Source organism: Ambystoma mexicanum, chromosome 5q (assembly GCF_040938575.1).
Source record: "Ambystoma mexicanum isolate Mex_15411 chromosome 5q, UKY_AmexF1_1, whole genome shotgun sequence".
Lineage (NCBI taxonomy): Eukaryota > Metazoa > Chordata > Amphibia > Caudata > Ambystomatidae > Ambystoma > Ambystoma mexicanum.
This window is the reverse complement of record NC_090933.1, coordinates 574,297,112-574,324,005: the sequence shown is the minus strand read 5'-3', so window position 1 is coordinate 574,324,005 and position 26,894 is coordinate 574,297,112. Positions and strand designations below refer to the sequence as shown.

The following is a 26,894-nucleotide window of genomic DNA, read 5'->3' as shown; positions in this document are numbered from 1 at the left end:
TGGTCAAGCTGGTTCAGGCAAAACATTCTTAATAAAATCATCAGCAAGTTCCTTTAACAAATGACAAACAACAAACTGTCAGATGTTGTAACTGCCCCCACAGGTTTAGCTGCCTACAATGTAGGCGGTGTCACTTTACACTGATTACTCCTTCTTCAAGTAGAACACCAAAACAAATTAGAATATTACAAACTTTCTACAGAAGCTGCAATGGAACTACGCAGAGTGTTTAAAACAAATGAAAATGCTACTAATAGATGAAGTGAGCATGGTCTCCAACCTAATGTTGGCCTTGATTCACCTCAGATTACAAGAAGTACTCAAAACAAACTATGAAGAGCTCTTTGGAGGAAAACGCATTAATGTTTTCGGAGATCTTCTTCAATTGACACCAGTGAAAGGTGAACCTATTTTTAAAACCTTAGGACACAAACTCTGTGGTAAAACTGTTGGCAGCATAGGAAATGTCAACCTTTGGCAACATTTCCAATACAGAGAATTAACAGAAAACATGCGCCAGTCTGCAGACATCACATATGCTAACATTTTAAAAAGTATTAGAGTTGGTGTACTACCTCCAGTACAATCAATATTAAAAAACCGGCACATCCATTCACTGTATGGCCATAATTCATGTGCTACTGATGTCTTGGAAAAATGAGCACACAAAAATGTCCCTTGTATGTCCTTGATGCCAACTCTTGGAAGCTGTTCAAAATTCAATGAAACAATGTTGAAAAAAGAAATGCAACCAATAATTGAAATTTGCTCCATGGACAAACTGGACGAACATGGTATGACACTACCCATGTGTCAACAAGCCACAACAAGACTAAATACCTTAGAAAACTCTATCTCCAACACAGCTGGTTTGCAGAAAATATTAAAATGATCTTTAAACTGCAGAGTAATGCTTAAACTTAACCTTGACGTGGAGCAAGGACTAGTTAATGGAGCACTTGGTAAAGTTGTTGGCTTTCAAACATACCCACGTGACAACAAAATTCAGTTTATCAATATTCTCTTTGACAAACTATCAGAAGTAAAAAAGATAGGACGCTCAACAGCTCGATTCCTTCTTTTCAAAGACATGTATGTACGCAAAGAGTCATTTTCTCTAACTCTAGCATATGTAGAGTTACCATTCACAAATCACAAGGTCTTACCCTAGATAAAGAATTAATAGATATTGGGAACACAGTCTTTAAAGAAGATATGAGCTACATAGCAATATCACACTTACCTACACTTGGCAGTCTAGTTCTAATCAACTTTGATGCATGTAAAGTAAACACTGATATTCCTTGCATTTTAGAATAAAATAGACTATGTTCACTGTACACCCCCATCTAAAAACCTATCCTGTTCCCCAAAAAACAAAATGTTGTAAAAGAAAACTACTTCAAACAGAAATGCAACAGGATCTCACTGCAAATCCTCCAAAGAGAGTAAAAGAAGTCAGTACTTCATCAATTACTACAACCAAAGAAGAATCTACTACTCAAAGTAACTCAGGTACTTCTACAAAGAAGCAACACACACTCCAAAGAAATGACTTGGACACAGAACTATCTGGTCCATTCACATTTTCAAATATAACTGGTGTAAATTGCTATGCAAATGTAGCAATAAATATTCTATTCCAATTGCCACCAATTGTTGGCAACATTTACCTACACAATACAGACCAATTGTGTTTGTAAATGTTAGTCCTTCATAGAAATGCAAGCTACAATCCTTACAACACATACAGTGTTTATGGAATAAGACAAGAATTGGACTACTGTGCTGGAATAGTGAAATTCACTATAAACGCACTGGAAGATCCACACGAATTTCTATGTACTTACTACAAGTGCTGGAAAACAAAAACATACCTATAAATGAAATCTTCCAGATTTCATACATGTGGAAACATACATGCACTCTCTGCAACAATGTGGCACAGGCAAAAATCCCTAATGAACATTTTGTGTATGTATCATACCTAACTGTGAATCTGTTCCATTTCAGCAACTTGTACAAAATGCAAACCATGGCAGATTATATACTACCTGCAATTCAGATAATCGCTCCACCTTACAAATACGAGCACACAGTAAATACGTAATACTAATGCTTCTACATTACAATGCAGATGTTACCAAAAACACTGCAAGCTGACTGGATTCACACATGGTCAAGTATCACTTGGTAAGAAAACCTTCACAACAATATGTATAATCTACCACGCAGGAGCCACAATCAATGCAGGTCACTATACTGCATATATAAAAAAATTGTGGATGGCTTGAATGTAATGCTAGTACCATTACTCTAAAGCAGCGATTACCAGCAAATCTTAAACGCTTATTTAATATTCTTAAAACCAACATTTAATAACTAATCTGTGCATAAACATTATTAGTACCCCAGCGAGAGACAATCAGAATGAAACAAGCATTCTGATTGGCTCTCGCCAGGTCCATACCCGGCCGGGAATCCCTCCGTCGGGATTCCACGGCCTTTTTCCCCAGTGAGGGGCATGGCAACCCCTCAGCCTATGGGGAGGCTCGAAGCGGGGCCTCCCCACGGCTGAGAGGATGCCTTCGCACCCCGCCGGGGACTCGGGTAAGTATTTTTTTTTCTCCCTTCCCTCTCCTCCCTCCCACCCGCCCCCCCAACTTACCTTCTTGTTTCTGCGTGTGGAGACTCTGAGCGGGGCCATCCCCGCTCCGCGCCTCCACACGGCTTGGGCTTTCCTCGTCCCCCGCCGGGGACGCAGGTACGTTTTTTTTTGTTTTTTTTTCTTTTTTCCCTCCCAACCCCACTTACCTTTTTCTTGATCCTTTTTTGGGAGCGGACGCGCTGGGAACACATGTGTTCCCAGCTCGTCCGCTCCCGATGACCGCCATGGAAAGGGAAAACGGACTCCGTTTTCCCTTTCCATGGCAGTGGCCATTTTCTTGGCCATTTCTTTTTTTCTGTCCCGAAACGCTGCAGTGTTTCGGGAAAGAAAAAAATTGCTTTTAGTACCCCGGTCACGCAAATATTGCGGGCCGGGATACTAATAGCAATATGACCCGTGCGGCGGGGGCATTACCGACTCTGGTAATGCCCCGGGGCCTATAACTATGGGCCCCGGGGCATTACCTGAGTCGGTAATGCCCCCGCCGCTCGGGTCATATTGCTTAAATAAAACTTCAATTAGAAAACTATAAAACAGTTAAAATACGCTAACAGGTATCTAACTGCCCCAAGATTCTGCAACAACCAAACAGATAAATCAATACCACTAAATTATAAGAAGAAATAAACAGTTAGAATACACCAACAGGTATCTAACTGGCCCAAGATTTTGCAACAACGAAACAAATAAATCAATGCCACTAAAATATAACAAGAAATAAACAGAATACGCCAACAGGTATCTAACTGCCCCAAAAATCTGCAACAACCCAACAGATAGATGAGCAACTTGAGAATATCAATAACAAACTATAACCAGTTAGAATCCGCCAAAAGGGATCTAACAATCTGCAACAAGCCAACAGATAGAACATTAGCCAGAAACAACAAATACTGAAAACACAAATAGAAATGTACTTTACCATAACAGTAGTTATGGTTAAGTTGCTCAACCCATAGGAAGAGCACTTTTTGGGTGGCTTATAACTTTTCCAACCCCTGAACGAACCCTTGAAAAGGTATATGGCACAGTCAGATCGATAGTGCAAGGTTTGGTGAGGTTTCGTCAAGGAGGGGCAAAGTTATAGGAGAGTCCCAGAATGTGTGGTTTTTCCCATAAACGCAATGGAAAAAAAAATGTTGCTCTCGTCTACAGCCCATACTGCTGGACGGATTTTCACCAAATTTGCAGCAGGAGAGGCGGCTTGGTCCCTAAAGCGTGCTTTTTTAAAATTTGGTGTCAATCTGTCCAGTATGTTTTTTAAAATGATATCTGGGTTCGGACCGCAGACTCACTTCCCTGTTTGGTCTGTGGATGGGCCACTGATTGACCCAGGGGGCCGACGTGAGGTCCACGGACATGGACATTCCCACTGATTCGATGGTGAAAAGCGTGAGGTGTGTTATATTTTTGGAAGCGTCTGCCATGTTGGATTCGCAGACAGGCAGAGCTGGCCGCAGACAGCGCGGTGGGGAGAAAGTATGGTAAAAATATTTTGGGTCATTTGGTGGTGGAAAGAGGGGCTTGGAAAGGTTGGTGAGTGGAAAAAAGATGATAGCTGTTTTGTAAGGTTGAAAAAGGCTGGGCAGGTGCCGCAGCTGTTTGCGGACAGTGCCGTGGACTGGTGGCTTGGAAAAGGCATTTCTGGTCATTTGATGGCTGGAAGAGGGTGTACAAATGGCAGGAAGTGGAAAGAAAGAAATGTGAAGCTGTTTTTATATGTGAAAAAAGGGTTCAATCTGCAGTCTATTTCGGTGTCTGCAGACACCAATCCAATTGCATGGGGGTCAGGGTGAGTTTTATTAGTTGACGGTGTATGGTACTTAATTGTTATATAGTTAATTGTCTTGTGGTCAGTTGCCAGATCCAACCACCTCAGTAGTAATACGGGTCCAACCACCACAGTAGTAATATGTGTATAGTAATTGTAGGTAATGTAGTTGGAGTACAAAGCGTTTCTGATATGAAGGAATTATGTAATTGAACTGGATGTAATTTGACATGTGGGAAAGTAGGTACAATGATAAGTGGCTGCAGACTGCAATGCACTACAAGTTTATGTTCTGCATTGTTAGTCAACATTGAAATAATGGGCAAAGGAATTTGTATTTCCAATGTGCATTAGAAACATGTGCCTGCGGCCTTTGCACATTTACATCTTACTGTGGATTATTCGTTCAGGTTCCAGCAATTATGGCCGACAAAGTGTGATGCTTTTGTGGTTGGTTTAAGGATGAAAGTCAAGACCCTTGCATTATGCATAAGGCTGTCTGAGGCGTGGGAACACACTATCTGCAGATCTTTTTGAAAAACGAGTTTTATTCACAATACCTTAGATGTTGTCTCTGCTGGGGAAATGCGTGCCTGTGTGGACTGCATCTCAGGTAGTTTTTTTAAAGAACACATAAATGTATTGGGAACAGGTGCATCGATAGCGTTAAAATGGAAGTCAATTTTGTGCTATCTGGTTTACTTTAAATGTTTCATTGTTTTTTAGAACACTGACTGCCAGTAATATTGTTCATTTTTGTGGAATGTATTTCTAAAAACAAAACTGATTCAGGTACGCTATGTACGGTACATGAAGGGTCTCATTGTTATGTGTCCTTGAATACACTGCACTAATAATTAGAAGGAAAAAATGTGTTAAAAATCCACAAAGAAATGATAAGATTAATTACATTGGAAAATAAAGTTTCTATTTCGGAAAACTGTGTTTTCAGGCAGTTGTTACTCCGCTACAACGGGAGAATGAATTCGTAAAACGCAATGTAAGCAAGATTTTAAATAATATTTATAGAAGTGTGGATAAAAATGTTACTGTGTGCCATATGATGAACGTCCTAATGGATGAATGTTCAATTTGAGGCAAAAAATAGACATTGTGTGTGTCAATTGCCAATGAAATGTGTAGGCAAACTAAGAATATACTGTGTATATTTAACTGTAAAGTGGTTACTGAAATATGTTTTTGCCTTCTTCATTTCATATAGTTACGTAATCCTGACGTGTGCATGTCATGGGTACAGCCTACTGTCCAACGGCTTTTTCAACAGAATTTGGACAATGATGATTAACAACAGATATGTACTAGCAATCATCTGGGACGGCCGCCAGGCAACTATCTGTCCTTTTGCTGTTACAGTAACAAGGGGCAACATGGGAATGTATAGGATGTAGAGACGTGTTGATGTCGAAGTGTTGCTTTATTTAAATGTTGTCTTCTGTAATGGAGCGCCATGTGCATACATTATTCGTTAGTCATGGAAGATAATTTTTGGTGAAGAACGCAAAGACTTGACTAAGTAAATAGATGATCGGATTTGCCTTTAGAAGATAACTGTTGACACTTTTACTGAAAATTAGAGTGATACAAGTTTTGGTAGCTATGAACTGTATTTCAAATAATTCCCCAGGTTTTCATGGATTTAATTGCATTTATTTTATTGTGTCAAAATGAAAAATACTTCTAAATAAAATGTTTCTATCATTTTTGTAAAAAGAAAGACATGTTTTGCATTCATTGTAGATGTGTGTGCTTAAGTTCCTCATTTTGCATTAGATAACCTTATGACATTGGTGATGACAGGGTACATTTGGCTACGCTGCCCACTAAAGTCATTGGGCCTCATTACGACCCAGGCGGTAAGTTACCGCCTGGGTCGTACCTTTACCACCATGGCGTAAACTATGTTTACGCCATGGTGGTTGGCGGATTTACCGCCCCATTCCGAGGTTGGCGGGGCGGTAAGTTCCCAATCCCCATTTACCCTTCCCCATTCCCATTTTGGCCCCATAGGGCATAATGGGAGAGGGGAAGGCGTTAATGACACCACCGTAAATTACGGTGGCGTAATTAACAACAAGGTCCCTTAGCGCCATGGATTTTAACACCTGCTAAAAGCAGGTGTTAAATCCTCCATGGCGCTAAGGGACCTCGGAATCAGGCGGTAAGGGTCGGCCCTGTTTACGCTGCCGTAAACCCCTTACCGCCTGGGTCATAATGAGGCCCATTGAAATAGGTGGATCTTATTTTGAATGTATAGTGATGTTCGCATTGTGGGCGGGCTAACGTAATTAGTGCTGTAAGGGCTTTTGAAGTTAGGCTGATAGAATCTTATTGAGTCTATGTACTTTTCTGAGAAATGCAAAGTAGATGGAGTCTATAAGATTATTTTTTTTGTTCTATTTTTTAACTGTGAAAGGTGGTTCCCAAATGAATCTTTTTTTATTTTTTTTGCAGGAGAGATTACAACATACGGTGCGGAGAGAAATGAGGGAAGAGGCACTGAGCACTGATATGGAAGGACAGGCGCACACATTTTACATATAAGGTAGGGGGCAGTGTTTCTCATGCTCTTTGATTACAGCTTCAAAAGCATGTCAAAATTGCTCCCCCCTGTAGAGTGCTGTGTTGCGGTATATACAGAGGACTGTTGTCTTTGAAAGATATGGATCAACAGCCTCTTGTATTGCTTGCAAGGTAGCTGGTGTGATTTTGTGTCCCACAGAAGTAGGCTGTCTGGTTACAGTAGTGGTTGAGGCAGATGAGTTGGAGAAAGACAGCCTACTACCTGCTAAGAAAGGAACATTCTTTCTGAGAGCATTGCAGTGGTTGGATTGGGTGCGGCGGCGCATGGAGCTTGTCCCGTAGGAGTGCTGTCTAGGTAGTCCGCGACTGAGTTGCACTCAGTGTATTTCACTTTGGTAGCTTTAGCCTTTGGTACATTCCCAACAGTGGTAAAGAACTGCCACACGCATGATTCTCTCTTGATGCTGGAGGTAGGCACTTGCTCTACCTCATCTTCTTGGTCCTCTTCATTGTCTTTGGAAGTACTGCGCTTTTTGTTGTTGTGTATGTCCTAAAGCTGGTGGTGGTGGTTGTGGCTCTTAGGGAGGAGGGGCGGCAATAGCTGGTAGCATTTTAAAGATAAATAGCAGTTTTGCTAATATTCCTCCAAGTATGTGCTGTGAACAAGATTGTTAAGTACACATAGGTGTAGGAGCTGTTCAAGGGTAAATTATGAGCTTGCAAGTTCCTAGATCACTAGAAAGTGCAGTTCCAAAGTGTCCGCAAAGCACAGAACCAATCGCGAATTGTGTACGCGTTCACAACCGTGAAAGTGTTGTTGTTAATAGAGGAACCTAGTCATACATAAACGTAGGCAATGGCTGCAGCATGCACCATAGAATGACCATGGAAGCACAATATTTATAATCTTGTAATTTTGGATAGTGAAATAATTGTAACGCTTACCTTGACTCTGCGGGGACACACACTGGAACTACTTCTAGGACTCTTCTTAGCTAGCAATGTTTTCCTATCTACACTTCTTCTATGACCAGGTTAACCTATTAATACACAGAAAATTTTCCTTAAGGTGGAGTGTGAAGCAACCCTCAAAATAACAACAGGACTTGTCACTAATTTAATTGCAAGACTCTCTTTTTACTGATGTCTTACCTAGTATTCTGTTTGGATGAGCTCTCCATCCTGAATCTGTGCAGGGGCTCTAAGTTCTGAAGAATGTCACTGCTGGAATGGAGAGCAGGGCACTGCACTTGGTTAATATGATGAACTAGATTTATTTGTGAAAGATTAATGTGACAGTACGGACAGAAGATGTATGTGAATCAGGATGGAATTACTGCTATATGGCCCCTAACTGACTAGTGCTTAAATGTGACTAAAATGGGTAATTGTTTGACTGATGTGGGAACTTCCTATTGAATTTACACTCGTGACTGACTCAACAAGGGTAAATGATTCTGCTAAAATAGTGCTACTATTCTAACAAATGCCCGGTTCCCCAAACTGATCTGCCGTGCGTGTATTTAAATTAGGAAGAGAAAAGGCTGCATAAATTTGGAAAAAGGCGCTCCTTCAAACTAGCACCGCTGAATATGGTAATGAAAGGAAACATTTTCTCCACATAACAACAGCGTTTTGAAATGCCACGCATAAACAATAGCAATACTTGCTGTGGCGAAGACTTGTGAAGACTAAAGCTTTGAGCGGAGGCGTTCAAGAGCAAGACGCTTGCAACATAGGCCGCCTGACAGGAACGAAGAGCACGGACGGGAAACAACTTGCCGTGAGTGACAGAAGACGTAAATACCAAAGTTTCTGTCACTAAACTATGAAACCTACTGTGCGCAGGGGCTTACAATACAACTGTGGTCTGTAAACTTGAGCTACTTCAATAAAATAAATGTACAGGTTTGACTGAGGTTAACTGGGCATCGGTAAGCATTAGCTAAACAGATGAGACGCGAAGCCCGCAGCACATGCTGGGAGGGGCTTAAATACTCATGGAGTGATAACAACTAGACTGCACTACACAGACTGGAGAACAACTAGGGCAGCCATGTTATGGAGTCAGGAAGTGGCTAAATATGCCCACCCACTCCACTGTGTTGCCGTCCCACTATCCAGCAATGATAGGCTAATGTCCAGTTCCTTCTTGGGGTTACTCTGGAACCCTTTGCTGTGATCATGACAGTATTTCCCCCCCCAAAGCCCCTCCTAGGTGGGAACCCCCCACCTTCCTGGTTTGTTAGGGTTATTCAGATGGAAAGCTTTTATCAATCTGGGTGCATGAATATTCCCTATGGGTTCCCAAGTTCGATCCTGTGGCCCATAACCTTTCCAGTCCACTAAGTAGAACAACTTCTTACGAACCACTTTGGAGTCTGGGATAGCCTTGACTTCGAACTCGGGCTGATCATTTTCCACAACAACTGGAGCAGGAGGTTCTTGAATTCGTGTATTAGGATTGACAGCCTTTAACAATGACACATGGAACACTGAGTGGATTTTCATGTTTTTTGGGCGTGTCAATTTCATAGCCACTGGGCTGATGATTTTTTTCTATAGTGAAAGGTCCCAAAAATCTTGGAAGAAATTTCCGAGCTGCTCTTAATGCAAGATTCTTGGTAGCTAACCAAACTAAATCTCCCACGTTGTATTCTGGAGAATCCTTGCGCTTGCTATCCGCATACCTCTTCTGAGAAGCTTTTGCTAAGGACAATTGTTCCCTTGCTTTTGCAAGAGCGGTGACAATATTGTTGTGCAAGGTCCTTACTGCTGGCATTTCCAATGATTCTGGCAGATCATAGACTGATGTTCGAGGATGCCAACAATAGAAGGTGAAAAATTGCCTTAATCCAGTGGAAGAGTGTACAGAATTATTGTAAGCATATTCAGCTATCCACAAAATTTCGAACCAAGTATCTTCAGTCTGGCGGAGCATGCACCGGTGGTATTGTTCTAATGTTTGATTTGTGCGCTCGATTTGCCCATCCGTTTGTGGATGACAAATGTACATCAATCTTGGCCTTTTTGCAGCATTTCTTCCAGAATTCGGAAACAAATTGACTTCCCCAATCATATACCACAATGGAAGGAAAGCCATGTAGCCTTACAACATTCTCCAAAAATACTTTCGCCAGGACTGATGCAGTAGGTAGCCCTTTCAAGGCCACAAAATATGCCATTTTAGAAAAAAGATCCACCACCACCAGAATGGTGTTGAATCCATTGCTTTTGGGCCAATCAGTGATGAAATCTAAAGATAGAGTATGCCTATTCTTCTATCAATGTTGTAAGCGCTGTAGCTGAGCATCCTTGCATATTTGCATAGAGTATCCTATTAGTGATTTTTTTTTCTGTGAGTAATCCTTTCCTTGCACTGACACATGTGAATAAAAAGCACCCACGTTTACATTGAAACATGGGTCCATTTAGGAAGCCATCAGCACCTCAATGTTACCTTCATGCCCAACTACTTTTGGGACACAATAAAAGGTTAACAGAAGGTCCCTGACAAGATTATTTGCATCTGTATTGCCTGCCTGTTTGGCAGGTTCAGTTCAACCATGTACACTAGAGGAAGGACCATTACGAAACATTATCATGCAGGGGTCTGTCTCACTGCTTCACGCAATGGCATTTACCTTAGGTTTTGCAAATATGGGAGATAGCATCTCTTTATCCAGTCATAGTTCATCCCACGGGTTCTATAAGGATAATATGATCTTTGGACTAGGGCCCACCAACACACAGCATACTGGCAGAGATAGTTGAATATATCTATCCTTTTCTACTCTCAACAATACATGGTCCTCTACAACGGCTCTCGCACTTCCAGTGCTGTGGATTCTGCATACAGCTTCCAGTCTTCATGGAGATGACGCAGTGATGTTACTGTCTTCACCCAACGACACATTACGTGTGTCAGAGCCCCATCTCCATGACTACCTAAGCCGCGCCAAGCCTGTAAAATCCACTGATGCACTCACGCTCGAGCTAAAAAACCTCTCCCAATCTCGGAGGACACAGACATAACTTGAGGGATTGGGATCGGATAATGATTTTATTTTCTTACCCTACTTATCATTAGAAGCCTCTGATGAAGTTGCACTACAAATGGGGTTGTCATACGTCTTCTTTCTTGCCTCTCCCTTTCCCGCGCAATATATACAATGGGAGCCATTTCCATGGCAATGTTCGCATTCCAGCCATAAACTCAAAGCCACACACTGAGCCCGGCCCTGAGCAGCTTAAAAATCAAGGTAATACATTCTAACCTTCACTGTTAGCGTGCACTGGCTCCACTAATACAGTATGCATGTCGGCCTCGCACTTTGGAGTTAGCCCCATTCCCCTCCATCCAATAGCCACCTCCTCGTACATTAATGGATTTCTTTGCCGAACCGATCGGCTCCCACAAGTATTATGTGGCATGCTAGTTGGAATCTGCGCACACGCTCATCTGGAAACTGCAGTGATAGATGTTATACATGCATTTGGCAGATGCTTTTTGTTTTTACAAGTCCACATCTCTGGTTTCTCTCGTAGCACTGGGGAACTATTAAAACTAGGCACACTGGTGAAATATTTTCCACAGAATAAACCCGATCCAACGCCTGCGACACATACCAATGCTGGTCGCAATTTTGGATCTGCGGCATCCGTAAGTCTCAGACCCCTCAAGAAATCAGTTTTGACGGGAAGAATTGAGCTTCTTACAATGGGGTGAGTTTGATATACATTCTGACCTGGCTGTAGAGTGGAGTAAATGGAACAGTCACTGGGGACAATACATAAGTGGACCTACATAGATTAAGGACAACCAACATGGCACATTTTTAAGTGCAGGTAGGCGGTAGGGCCAACTGTGCTCAGGAGGTGACCATAATGGATGAAGTGCTACAATGGAGGCAGAGGAAGGTTGGAGGAAAGGGAAAAATGTTAGCTAGCAAGCAGATCAGAGGTAGGTTAAGAGGGTAACTCGGAGGCGAGGAAGTAGATGTTTAGTTTGGTTTTGAATAAATCTGTGTTGACTGTTTCGCAGATACTGAGGGAAGAGAATTCCATGAATGTGGAGCAAGAAGAGAGAATGAGTGGAAGTGAGAGGAAGCACAGGGAGGACCAGGAGCCTCAAGAGTAGTCGAGGAGGCAGAGCAGAGATTACGAGATGGCTTATACAGTTGGATGTAGGAGGTTAGATGCAGTGGTGCCTTACCATAGAGAGATTTGTGAACCCTGGGAAGAAATGTAAATCTTGCCCTGTTTTGCATCATCATCCATCCAGCCTGGTGACAGTATGAGGAAGTCAGTGTCAAGTGAGGGAGTTGAAAGAGAGTTCTGGTACTGCAGTTAATGATCTTGTTGAGAGGTCAGAAAGCATAGTTGGGAGACCAAAGAGAATGTTGACACAGTAGTCTAGTTTAGAGAAGACAAGATTGGTTAAGAGATGCTTGGCGGTGTTTAAAAAAAGGAGGTGCCGGATTTTGCTAATATTTAGGAGGTTGGGGTGAGCTACTGTTTCAGTTTTGGAGATGAAAGTAGAGCTGTGAGAAGGGTTAGATGATGCTGAAGAAGGGTAGGGCAAAGTGTCAGTTGGCAACTGGATAGGTAGAGGAATAGATGAAAGAGAGGTTTGGCAGGGAAGAGGTATGCCTCTGTTTTGGTAAAGTTAAACATCAGAGAGTGTGAAGACAACCGATATTTAACGGCAGAGAGACATTTGGATATTTTGATAGAGAGATCAGAGGAGAATTCAGGAATAGAGAATTCCATGCCCACTGCTATTCCTGCACACACACAGGGTCGAATGCCTGGAATTCTCTGTAAGGGTAGTTCTCCAGAGCTATCTAGAGGTCAAATTAATTTTAGGTCATCTATATGGTATGACATAAAGTATGTACACATATTTCTGCAGGGTCTCCACACCAGCCCTGATGAAGGCGGCCCAACTAGGCTCACTGCTGCTGAAAGGTGGAAGACTGGGGAATCCATCCTATATGACATAAAATTGGATCACCCAGACATCCCTGTGATTACACAAACACTTTGACAGACCCAACAACACACTACTTCTGGAAAATGTTAAATATCCAGCATCTATTTAAACGCTCAAAAGTACAAATGACATTTGAATTTTCTTTTCAAAAAAGGTAGCAGGTGCTCCTCTCCAGAAAGAACATGGCGTGATAACCTGTTCTGAGATGAGAGTTTGCAGCACACGCTTTTTGCTCACTGTACCTTTCACAGATGGGAAATATACATTTGCATATCAATCTTTGTCCCCCCCACATGGGCAATCCAGCACCGAAATGCTATGGCAATTTCTTGAACGAGAGTACCAGCAGCAACCCCATAAACGTGTTTCAGCCTTGTTGGCGCTCATCAGTGAGGTGAAGCTGTGCCTCTCTGAGAACAGTGGGCAGGGAGTCCACGTCTGGTTGCCCCCAGGTAACTCAGGGTGACCAACCCCAAGTTCTTTGCAAATATTTCAAAAAAGGTAGCAGGCTCTCCTCTCCAGAAAGAACATGGCGTGATAACCTGTTCTGAGATGAGAGTTTGCAGCACACGCTTTTTGCTCACTGTACCTTTCACAGATGGGAAATATTCATTTGCATATCAATCTTTGTCCCACCCACATAGGCAGTCCAGCACCGAAAAGCTATGGCAATTCCTCTCTGAACAAGAGTACCAGCAGCTACCCCATACACGTGTTTCACCCTTTTTGGGCCTCATCAGTGAGATGCAGCTGTGCCTCTCTGAGCACAGTGAGCAGGGAGTCCATGTCTGGACTCTTTATTTATACCTTTTATTTATGAACCAAGAATAAAACAAAATATCCTCAAAAGATTTATTTGGCTGCTATCTGATTTTTCGCAATGACGCAATTAATATGCCTCATGTAAATACTACTTTTGAAGCAATGCATGTGTATTCTTTTAGTCATTTCTTTTCCACACTCCAACCCTACCATTTATGTAATTTTGGGTACTAACTGGTCTGTGTCTAAACGTAGGCCGCCACACCTTTTGGGTCTACTATTTCAGATTTTTCTATCCACCATATTTATTCTTAAAACCCTTACTTAATACTCCTAGGTTTCTATCCCTTGGATCTATGTTCTGTTCACTGTGTTTGACCTATTCATTTTGATATGTTTGAATGAACACTGTCACAAATTCTAAATAAATATTGTTATGAACAAACTCCTTTAGTGGTTCATACCAGATCGATCCCCCATATAATGAATAAGGTTTATGTTAAAAGTAAGTAATACGTTCTGGTGGAAGGTCCTTATGTTAAGCCCGTATAGGAAGTGAGGGCCTTGATGCATTTTTGCATGTTGAGTTAAGCGTCAAAATACACCCCTGGGATTTTAATTTGTGTTCCTACTGGGATGCAGTTGGTGTCATAGTCTGGGTTCAGGTTTTTTAGACTGTGTGGAGAGCCAACGATGAGTAGCTCAGTCTTTTAATCGTTTAGTCAGAGGTGATGGTTAGTATCTGTATGATACTGTAGACTAGGTTGATGTTGCTGGTGTCTTGGGCATAGTTACCTGTAAGTTTTAGTACAATTTGTTTGTCATGAGCAAAACATTTGCATGGGGGATGTCAAAGTGGTCTAAGTGGTCGAACAGGGGGTTGGTATAAAGTTTATCGATGGCGGGGGAGATGCATGAGCTGTGGGGAACACTGAATGAATATAGATATCTATGCAGCAAAGGGTTTTTCCAGGCAAAACAAGACAAAAAAGTCAGGGGGGTGACAGGGGAGACAATAAAAATAATGGTCCTATTAGGCCTTGTGAAATTCAGATTGTGTAAGTGCAGAAACACAAAGTGCAAAAGGGGGCAGCTGGGGTGGGAACTGCATACAATACTGGTGGGGAGGAGGCCCTGGGGCTAGGCAAATGCTGAGGCGAGCCGGTGCTAGTTGTAAGTGCCAGGGGATGCTGTGGTTGGACCACTGTCTAGGTGCGAGGACGGGGGCAGAGTCCAGAGGGATGCCCAACCCACCAGGCTAGTCAGGGAAGTGGGCTCAGAAGGGCAGTGTTAGATTAGGGGAATGCTGTTAAGACTGGTCAAGGATGGCCTGGTAACCTGTAAGACTCATACAGGACCAGGACGCCAGTTTCAGCAGCTGATGTGGACATTATCAAGGTAGGTCGAAAGGGAAGGAGGTAGAGAAAAGCAGGGTCTTGGGAAGTTTCTGGAAATTAAGAAGGTCTGGCTCAAGTCTGAGAGGGGAAACAAGGCCATTCCAGAGGGAGGCACCAGCCAAAGATTGAGATCTATCCCCCACTCTCTGCTTGGAAAAGCATATAATCTGCAGAGAGTTGGAGCTATTGGACCAAAAGACTCTAGCAGGGAGGTATTTAGGGAGAGAGAGTTGGACCTAGCGGGGTCTCAGAGCCCAGAAGCCTTGTGGATGATGCAGAGGTTCTTGAATTTGATCCTTGCAGCCACCGGGAGCCAGTGGAGAGATTTTAGGGCTGAAAAGAACTGGTCCATGGCCTTAAGGCCAACAATAAGTTTTGCAGTCCTATTCTGCATTATTTGGAGGGGGCAAAGGGATGAAAGACGTAGATTGAGAAAGAGGATGTTGCAGTAGTTCAGCCTAGAGAGGACCAGAGCTCTAGAGACATTTGGTTTCTGGGGGAAGGTGAGGAAGTGCCTCCTCAGAATGCCTCTGAGGAGGTGTATTTGTATTTTTATTTTTGTAGTTTTATTATACTGTATATAGCGCCGTTAACCTAAGCGCTTTACAGAAAAAAGTCAGCGGTACATTAAAATCAGCAATGTAAATCACTGTGCAGGGTCAGCCAGTATCAATCAATCAGACAACTGAAGCAAATTAGTTTTTAAAGAAGAACGGAACAGAGAATAAGAAGCAATGGAACAAAGAGATCGAGGAAGGAAATTCCAGTGGAGAGGAGCAAGAAGCTGGAAAGAGTGAAAGCGGGAATGAGCACAGGGGGGACGGGTTACATTAAGTCTAAAAAGACCAGCAGGACGAAGGGGACGAGAAGGAGAATAGAATTAAAGAAGGAGAGATGCAAGATAATCAGGGGAAAGACCATAGAGAGATTTGAAAACTAGACAGTGGAAATTATTTTTGAGCTGAGAGTAGAAGGACAGCCTTCCAAGTGAAGCAAGAGAAGAAGACATTGAGTACCGATAAGAGAAAAGGCAAATTGAATGAATAGAAGAATCATAGATTTATTTAAGAGGAGCAAGATGTGAGCAGGGAAGACCAAAGAATAGAACAGAACTGTAGAAGAGTCAAGAGAAAACTAGCACGGATACAAGAAGCTTTGTGGCATGAAAGGTAAGAAATGGGCGAATTTTGCATATGTTGAAAAGATGAAATTGACAGGTGCTTGATGTAAAGGAAAGGAAAGATTAGAGTTGAAGTAAAAACCAAGATTACAGGCAGTGAGAGAAATTGAGAGACTAGAGGGAGGAAAATAAATACAAGAAGGAAGATACGGTGACGAGAGAGTGTTGGAGGGAAAGAATACGATTTCAGACTCTCCAGCATTTAAAGTAAGGAAGTGGGAGGTCATCCAGGATTTAATAGCAGAGAGGCAGGATGAAAAAGTGTGATGAATGTCAAGTGTGATGGATGAGAAGGAAAGGAAACGCTGAGTATCATCAGCATAGAAGTGGTGTGATATTCCAAAGGATGAAAAAATAGGGGCAAGAAAAGAAGTGTATAAAGAAAATAGAAAAAGACCACGGACTGACCCTTGAGGAACACCATAATCGAGGGAGAAAGTTAGAGGGGTATTGCCACCCCTGGAGACAGCAAAGGTACGATTAGATAGGTAGGATGAAAACCAGGATAGAACAGAACCACGAAAACCAAAAGAGGAGAGAGAGTCTAGAAGCAGGGAATGATCGACTGTGTCAAAAGCAGCAGATAAGTCAAGAAGAATGAGAAGGGAAGAGTGTTTTGAATAATGAGCTGTGAGGAAAGTTAAGTACGCAAGTCAAGCTGTTTTGGTAGAATGGCGGGGACAAAACCAGACTGAGTGGGGGGAAGAAGAGATTGACCAGACACGAATGTTGAAATTTGTAATAAACAAGACAAAGCTTATATAGAAAGGGTAAGAGGGATATAGGACGAAAATTTGAAACAAGAATGGGATTAGCTGTGGGTTTCTTTAAGATAGTAATTGTTACGCTCACCTGACTCCTACGGAGGCGCAGGTCTGGTTTGGAGTGTTGTTGCTTCTTCTATGGTGAAGCGCAGGACCCGGAAGATGGACTGGAACGGACCTTCGAATCTGGCTTGTCTGGCTCGCAGGAATATCTTTCTGTATGTGAAAAGGGAGTATTCACAATCTGCGGGAGAAAGTATAAGCCTCCCGCTCCCTTCTCACCCCTCTACGAAACCCTCCTGCGATCCCCACGTGAAGTCTCACCTTAGGGTTTGAAAGGTTGAGCTCTCCATCCTGCTTCTCATGCAGGGGCGCATTGTATCCAGTTACTTCACTGGGATTTTGATTGTAGAGGGTTCAAGTTTTGTTTTCCAGGTATAGTACCGTAAGGATTCTGTTAATGAGTATGATTCCGCAATAATAATTGTTCGCTGTCTCTTTTTCAGGTGCGGAAACTATTCTGAGAAGAGCTGTGGAACGGAAGAATGAGACTCTGGTGAGCTTGATGAGAATTCTCTCAGTGTCCTTGTATCAATGCGCTCACTAACGTTGATATCTTTTTTCCCCATAGGGGCCGGGGTCCGGAAATGCCTGGCTGCGGCACCGACCCGAAACGAAGCTCAATCCAGAAGAAATCAGGTAAGTCTTTAATGGGCATTGGGTAACGTCTTTTAATGCGCCCACTAACGCTGATGCTTCTTTTTCCCCTTAGGGGCCGGGGTCCGGAAATGCCAGGATGCGGCTCCAACCCGAAATGAAGTTGGAATAACCCAACAGGTAAGCTTTGTAATGGAAATTAAGGTTTCCTTGTTTCCTTCCCCCCTCACCTTTATTTTTATCTTTTTCTCCCTAGGCGCGGTGATGTGGCTGTGAGTCCAGATGTCGCCGTAGAACGTGGTGGTACCTTGTACAGGTGAGTGAGATGCGGCGCTGCAGTGATCGATGCGATGTGCTTTTAAATGGATGTCTTCCTTTTCAGGACCGTCGGCGAGATGTCTCCGGAATGCGGATTTAGCAGGTAAGGACTCTTCTTTACCCTTTTCTCTTCTCTTCTCTCTTTGCAGGTGTTCCAGGATGCTGGCAGGAGTGGCAGAAGACAGAATGCAGGAGCAAACACGGTGAGCGTCCAGCTGCTAGATGCAGAACAACGCGAAGCGTGAGTTGCTGCTTAGGCGTGGCTTAAATAGCCTTCAAAGTAGTTCCAGGTATGTATCCTTCCTCTCAGGTATGTATTCCTCCCCTGACCACACCCGTGTGGTTAAGTAGTTCCAAAGATAAAGTAGTCCCATTCAGGCCTCAGAAGGCCTGGATGTTGCAGCATGGTCTGCATCAGGTAAGTTAACACTAAGCACCTTTAACACAAAGTCCCCTTTTATGAGCCTGGCGCCTATGGCGCCAGGACTGTGGCCCGATATGAGCCTGGCGCCAAAGGCGCCAGGACTGAGTCCAAAGAGCCCCTACTTGAGGCTGTTGTGACTTCCCTTGAAGACATGATGTCTGCCTCTGGGGTAGCTGGGTCTTGTCTGGCACCTTGGAGGTAGGCATCATGACAGTAATAATAATTGTGTGTTTGGGGACAGAGGGGAAAGTTGAAGTGGTAAAACAGATGTTAAAAACGGAGGTGAAAAAAGGTACTAAAATCGGGTACATTTTAGGATTAAGTAAAGAAGGAACAGGATCAGTGGGGGTAGTGGTGAGTGAGCTTTGGCGAAAAGAAGGGCCACTTCAACATCTGATACAGGAGCAAAGTTAGACACAGTATTAGAATGTGTAGGAAAGGATAAAGGAGAAGAATTATATGAAGGTGACGATAAGATATCCTGATGTAAAGAGTGTACATTAGAAGAAAATAAATTGGCGAGATCAGATCCTGATAGGGATGATGTGGCTGAAAGCGGGCCTACTTGGACCCATGTAGGGTGGCCAGAGAGTGGGAGGGAAACATGGAGCAGGGGTCTCAATGAGAAGGATCTATGTATTACTACCATTAAGACAGAGATCGTTAGCCATGCTTCATGCCTGAATAGCAGTCAGATGGGAATGAGAGAGGGAGAAGAGGAGGTAGTGGACAGAAGCTTAAAGGAGAACTGTGTGCCATTAGCATAACACTGGAAGTGAGGAGGGACGGATTCAATCAACTGGGCCAGAGGGGCAATGTAGCTGTTGAAGAGCCACAGTGATAGGATGGAGCCCTGAGGGACACCACAGGTAGAGTGTGAGGTGGAGGAGAGGAAAGGGCCCAGTTGCACCTGGAAAAGTCGATTAGATAGGAAGGAAGTCAGTCAATCCAGTGCCAGGTCCATGATGCCAAGGGTATCACTGATCCATTTTATGAGGATGGAATGATTGACTGTATCCAAGGCAGAAGTTAGATCGAGGAGAATGAGAATGGAAGGAGAGTTGGAGTCAAAATATGAGTGCAGGTCATCACAGGTGTTCAGTAGAGCAGTTTCTGTGCCTCTGGATGCTCTGAAGCCAGACTCATGGTCATGGAGGCAGCCAACAGATTCAGTGAGATTGATCAGTTGGGATATGACCAACTTCTCCAAGAGTTTTCCCAGGAAGGGGGTAGTGGAGTGATAGTTAGCCGGGCAGGGAGGGTCGGCAGATGGCATTTGTTTAGTAGAGGGTGCACAAGGGAGTGCTTAAGGGGTAGTGGGAAGGAGCCAGTGTCAAGGAGTGGTTAAAGAAGTGAGCCAAGGCTGGGGCGAGAGAGGAAATGTTGTCCTTGATAGTTCGGGAGGAGCAGGGGAGCACCTGTTTGGATGAGACTTTCATAGACAGACAACTTGGACAAGGCAAGGAGAGTGTGGGGGAGGGAGAGAGAGGAGCAAAGGGTGGACTGAGAGCAGGTAGGGGAATGCAGATGGGGGAGAGAAGAGTGAGGACAGGATGTCCGGAGTTTTGGTTGTGAAATGGGACGTCATTGCAGAGCAAAGGACCTGGAGAGGACCTGGAAATGAAGAAGAGAAGTGGAGATTGCAGTAGGATTGGCAAATTCCTTACAGATTTTGAGCAAATCAGCCATATTGTTGGAGGCCCCAGAGATGCAGGCTTGGATATGGGCCCTCTTCTTGGAGCGGATGGAGAGACAGGATCACCTTTGGAGCAGGCGACAGGCCAGTTTGTCAGTGGATGTGCTCGAAGTCTCCCACTTCCGTTCAGCAACTCTGCACTCTCATTTCAGTGAGGCTAGGTCGGAATCATACCAGCTGTTGAATTTGGAGGCAGGCTTCGTCTGGATACTCATGACAGGGGCAAGGGTTTCAAGGGTATTGGAAATGGAGAGGTGAAGTTTAAGGAGGGCTGTGTCAGTGAGAGAGACAATAGCAGGAGGAGGAGGGGGTGAAAGTGGCTGCAAAAGCAGCGACCAACACTTGTTTCATCTGCATACATTCTTCAGATATCAGAGTGTGTAACAGCAGAGTGAGCATTGAGGGTACCTAAGTGAAGTTGGTTGCCACCTTTGAGGTTTTTCTGATGAGGACAACAGGGGTGTGGTACACCCGTTGGTGGTGGCGAAGAAGGAGGAGGTTGGGTTGAAAACCCTGAGCCATGACAGTGACATTCTGATAGATATTAATGATGCGCCTAGAGGATGGGAAGTGTGCCAAGGGTACTTCCCATCTGGTTCCACCATTAATTTGTATTTGTATTTATTTGTTTATATAGCACTTTACACCAAAATGCAGCACAATTGAACAACTTGATACATAAAACCTATCGCAATACAACGGTAGAAGAAAATTACAATTATGAATCAGTCAACAAGACAATAAGAATAGCAATTAAACTAAAAGGAATAGGGAGAGTAGTGCAGTAGGACTGTGAGGGAGAGGGAGGGAGGAGGAGAAGGAGGAGGGAAGGGGAAAGGGTGAGAGTGGGGTGGTAGGGTAGGGGAGGGAGATAATCAAGGGAAAAAGATAAAGGAAGGAGGGGGAGCAAGAAGGGAAAGGGGTTTCAAGGTGGGGAATGGAGAAGGAAAGATTTAAGGGAGGTGCGGAAGGAAGAGAAGGTAGGAAAAGAGCAGATTGAGAGAGGTAACAAGTTTTAGTGCAGGGGAGCTAGGAGCTGGAAGGAGCGGAAACGGGAGGGGGCACAAGGGTACGGAGGTACAGTGAGAAGGAAGTGCTCAGCTGAATGAAGGGAGCGGGAGAGAGTGTAGAAAGAGAGGAGGGAGGAGAGATAAGGGGGAGCAAGACCATGGAGAGATTTTAAGACAAGGCAGAGAAAGTGAAATTTAAGTTGGGAGTGAAATGGAAGCCAGACAAGGGAGGAGAGGGAAGCGGAGATGGAGTCACGGGAGGTAAGGAGACAGAGGGTACAGACAGAATGGTAGAAAGATTTGAGGGGGGCGAGATGAGAAGCAGGTAGTCCAAAGAGTAAGGAGGAGCAGTAGAAGAGGCGAGAGAAGATAAGGGAGATTAAAAGTTTAGTAGCATGGAAGGTGAGAGAGCGGATATTGAAGAGGTGGTAGCGACAGGCAATGTGCAAAGAACATTAATGTGCAAAGAAGAGAAAGGGGAGAGGATTGAAACCATATGGGGAGTCCATAGGCCCCGAGAGGGGGCGACAAATAGGATGTCAGTGATAGTCTGCCTGGAGGAAGCGCTTACGTAGGTGTCAGCAATGGACTGGTCTGGGTTATAATACAGAAGATCTTTCTTGAACGTTTCCCTTCCAGGCCTCGAGAAAGAGGTAGTATAGGTGATAGAGAAGCAGTTAGAGTATATACAGGAGATGGAGAGCACCATGGAGGCAGGGGGAGAGAAAACAGACAGAGGAGCTGCACAATGCCGAGGAACTCACTAGGCGGCCTAGCAGCAGTCAGATACTGATAGACAGGGGCAGATGGAAGTCCTAACCAGAACCTTCAGGGCCGCACGGCCAGTCAGGCCCTCCTTCCAGCAAGACAGGTGCAAGATGTAATGGGTGAAGGCCATAGGTTTTTAAGTCAAGGGTGCCTCCAAGTGGATAGAGTTTAACACTGGTGTGGCCGCATGTAGGAAACCGTTCTTTTTCAGTGATTCCCAAATGCACACAGTACAAATTAAAAGCATTGTTTGGATCCGCGAGATCACAGGTGAGGTGCCGCAATGACATTGCAGTGCAGGCTGAATACATCAACAGGATGAAATGATAGAGCACACACTGGTGCAAATAAGGGCTTTCACACAGTGTGTGGCTTCTTGTGAGAAGTGAAAGGTAGTTGCTAGGTGTTCACAGAGGATGTCGTGGTCCACCGGATCAAATGCAGCTGATAGATCTAGGAGGAGGAGCAGAACAGTGTTGGCTGTTTTACATATCTGGTCAAGTTGGATTTTTAAGTCTATTAGAGCTGATTCTGTGCTGTGGTGGGGTCTAAATACTGATTGTCAAGAGCCAAGAAGGTTATTCTGTCCGAGGTGGGTGATAAATAGTGGTGCGGTCGAGTACTACGAGTAAGAAGAGAATAGTGTGATAGGGTGGCATTTGTTGGGGATGACGGGATCCAGCTAAGTTTTTTTTGCAGATTAACCCAGGCTTCCTTCATATTGGATGGAACAGTGCAGGTGTTGATGGAGGATTTGATGACATTGGAGATGGTTGGAGCAAGTGTGTCGGCACCCACTTTTATAATGGGTGATGGCCACACATCGCATTTGCAGCATGAATGCTTGAGGGTTTTAATTATGGAGTAGACATCATCTGTGGTGATTGATGAGACTCTGAAGGGGGTGGTTGGTGTGGGAAGTATCATTGTGTTAGAGATGGGATTGGCACCGGTGAGTGTGGCTTTTTTGGTGATAGTTTTGAGTCTAAGGTTGTATGTTTTGTTAGTGAGTTCTGATTGGATGGCTGTGCACCAAGCTTTCTCTGTGGAGAAGTGGGATGTGGCATGGGTAGGAGTATCAAGTTCTTTAAGTGTTGTGAAGAGTTCTTTGGCATACAGCTTGCTTCAGAGATATGATTGTTGTAAAAATCTGATTTGGTTCTGATGACTGCGTTCTTGTATGTTTTTGCTCAGTTGGCGAATGCTAGTTTATTATCTGTGGGGGTGCATTTTCTCCAGATATGATATGATATTATATGATATGGCATTTATAACGCGCCCATACACAAGTGTTGCAGGGCGCGACGAGGCAAGGGAGGGGAAACAGTTGGAAACAGACACGATCCTACTAGGCCAGGTGACATTCAGATTGTGCAAGTGCATGGGTAGGGAGAAAGGGCAAGTGCCTGGGGGAAGGGAGAGGGGGAAAGTGCAGTGCAAGGGATAGAAGAATACATAAGATAATTAAAGTGGCCAGATGGTGGCAAGTGCAGGTTAAGAGAAGAATAAAAGCTGGTAGGGGACTCTAGGGATACAGAAAACAGTCCCGAGGTGTGATTGGTTGCCAGGGGGGCAGGGCAAGTGTGCAAAAAGTGGGGCCTGACCTGGACCCAAGATCAGAAAGGGTGGTAAGGTAACAAGTGCAGTTTCAGCCAGGAATATCAGCAGGGGAGAGAGGCAGAGAAAACAGAAGCAAAGAGGAAGGTTTTGAGATGTTTCCGGAACCGGAGATGGTTCTCCTCATGTTTCAGGGAGGCAGGAAGGCTTTTTCAGAGGGAGGACTCTACTGAAGAGAGAGCTCGACCACCCACTCATTGCTTGGAGAAGCGAATGACCCTGAGAGAGTTGGAGGCAAATGAGCGAAGAGCCCGAGAAGGCAGGTATTTGGGAAGAGAGAGTTGAAGGTATTCCGGCCCCAGGCACCAGAAGCCCTGTGGACAATGCACAGGATTTTGAACTTAATCCTTGCAGCCATTGGGAGCCAGTGCAGAGATATCATATCTGGAGAGATACGATCCCTGGGCTTGAGGCCAAGGACAAGTCTCACAGTCCTGTTTTTGATAAGTTGCAGATGTGCTCCTGGGCATGTTTGTGTCTGTATAGAGCATGGAGCTCATCTGTGAACCAAGTGTTCTGGCATTCAGGCATATTAGTTCTTGTTTTGAGTGGGGTTAGTAGGCTGAGGGCTTGGGTTAGGGTGGTGTTGTAGGATTCTACGTGAGCCTGGAAGTCAGTGGGGTCAGTGGGCAGGGCTAGTATTTAGGAGATGGTTGCAGATAGCACTGCAACTGTGAGTATGCAAGTGTAGCAGGATGTTCTGCTGGTGGTAACAGGGGTGTGAGTGGGACATGTGTGTGAGGGAAATGCTAAAGCTGATCAGGTAGAGGTCAGTGCACCAAAGTGGGTTAATTGGAGTTAGTGATAAGGTGCCCGATCCAGTCGACTGTGCGGCCGTTGTTGTGAGTGAGAGAGTTGAACAATTGTTGGTGTTTCAGGTTGTTGATGGCCAATGTGAGTTCTTTAGGTCTTATGTCGGTGGGGTCATTTTAGCCTCGATTGAAGTCCCCCAGTGTGACCAGCCTGGTCATGGGGTGATGAGATGGAGTAGGAAGAGAGAGAGTTCTAAGCCTGTTGTTATAAGATCATTAGGTTGGCGGTATAGTGGGACCAGATTAATGGTTGTCTGTGGGTGAAGGGTGAGTTTCATATAGAGAGAGGATCGTGTATCCTTGTTGCAATGGTGATGTTTTTTCTCTCATGATGTTGCTGGATTTGAAAATGATGGCATCTCTGCATCTGTGTTTGTCTGATCTATCTTTTCTGATGATGAAATACTCATGGGGTATGGAACGCGATAGGGTGGGGGACGGCTGCGCTGTGTAGCCATGATTCAGTTATAGCTAGTAGGTCAAGCTGTGCGTCTGATATGAGGTTGTGGATATCGATGTCGTGGGCACAAAGGGATTGTGCGTGTAGATAAGAGTGCAGTGTATCACACTATTGTTGGTGGGTGGCTGGGGATGGGTGATGGGTGGAGAGGGGTTGCTGGTGTGTGGGGGTGGTGGTGGAGAGGTGCGGCAGCAAAGATTGGCATTTCTGATGGCACTTGGGGGAGGGTAGTGTGTGGGTGTTCAAGGGTGGGGATAGGGATGATACAAGATAGTAGTTGCAGGAGGGCTGAAAACCAGAGTGGTACTGCCCAGGGGCTGGTGATGGGTTCGGGAAGCATGGTGGCCATCTTTAGAGTGAGCAGAGACTGCTGGAAATCAATCCACCTGATCTGGAAGACCTGACAAATCCATATAATGAACTCCTATTCACAGAAACCAGGTACATCTCGCATATCTTTCTCAGATCTACCTTTAAAACCTCACCATGATCAGAAGTATGGTAACGTTCTGAAAGCCTCTGCCCTTCACTTAAATCTCACAATTGCCTTTCTTGTTTCTACTCGTCATAATAACAGCATAGCTGATAATAAAGGTAATGTACGCCTAATATCATAAACATTTACTAACAAAATACTAGCATGTGGCAAAATTGCTTGGCATAATTGCGCCAGGATTACATTGAAAAATAAGGTGAGAAAAAGAGGGAAGGGTGAGTTAGAGAACATAATAGTAACATGATAAGCAGCAGAAACGAGAAAGGTAATTTGAGAGGTGCGTGAAGGGCAGAGGCTTTCAGAACTGTACCAGACATGGTGAGGTGTTAAAGGTAGATCCGAGCAGGATATGTGAGATGCACCTGGGTTCTGTAAATGGGACTGAACTATATTGATTTGTCATGTCTTCCAGATCAGGTGGATGGACTAGATATCAGTGTTGGCAAAGGAGGTCAATTGAAAGGGCATATAATAAGCCATTTGTATGGCCATTTCTCACGAAGAGAGCAGGCATCTGGGCAGGATCAAATGTTTTACCGGTTATAATCTGGTTTTAATCAGAAAAATGGTTATCGTAGACTAAATGTATTCATCTGCAAGCATGACAATACCAGGCCCAATAGCTGTAATGTAACAGCTTTTTGTAATATTTCAAACTAGCAAAAAGCACCCGTACTCTGCACAGGTTCTATAAACATGCATGGTAACACTCATCAGTTGTTGAAAATCAATGTTCCTGTAGGTTTCTGTTCCGAGTCGCGTATCGCTTGATGTGCTTTGCACTCTGAATAAACTGCACTGAGAATGGGTACGTGTGGCTGGCTGACATAGCCCAGAGCAGACGTGAAGGGGAGGCGAAGGTTGGTGTACTGCAGCATATTAGGACCTTCTGTGCACTCTTCCAACCTGTCGCTTCATCCTGGTGCGGTGCAGTGTGTTGTGGTGCAAATATCTCAGAAACTATGAATCCTAGAACCTTGAAACATGTTTTTCAAGGTATTTTTGTTTTTTTCCTCACATCGAGATGGTTAAAATTAGCTCTGTCCGGTCTTTCTATGACCACATTGATGTTTTTCTGATTTCAGGCAACCATCTCATTTGTGAAGAGCCTGAAATCCGCGGAAAGGGGTGGATGTCTAAATGTCATGTAGCCAGTAATGTCCGGAGGATCCTATCCGACATTTTGGTGCAGATTGGTGAAACTGTGTTGAATTGTATTAGGAACAAACTAACAGATGTTCTGCTTTATATAAAGTGAGATCACACATTATTGTTTTAACTACAATTGTGAGAGAAAGTTCAAGAAACATTAGTGTGGGTTGGCAGAGAGTGGTATTAAGCTACGATGCAAATGTTCCTAGCATAGCAAGTACCAAAACATATTATTTCTGGACAGTTCTGCTTGAATTCCTCGCTAAAATGTTTACATTTTGTGGAAGTTGATGAGTATTTGACGTGAGTCACATAGTCACATGTGCCGTGGAGCAGTGCTAACATTGATCAGAGGTTCCAGAACTTGCCGTAAACCTTCTCCCTGGTGTCTAGAACACTTAATTGA

The 26,894-nt window shown here is 44.0% G+C and overlaps 1 protein-coding gene across 1 annotated transcript in view; it reads left to right on the top strand.

Annotated features, from left to right (window-relative positions):
- Positions 1-26,894, top strand: part of OPRK1 (opioid receptor kappa 1) — a 312,784-nt gene that overhangs the window by 39,036 nt on the left and 246,854 nt on the right. The gene's annotated exons all lie outside the window — the stretch shown is intronic.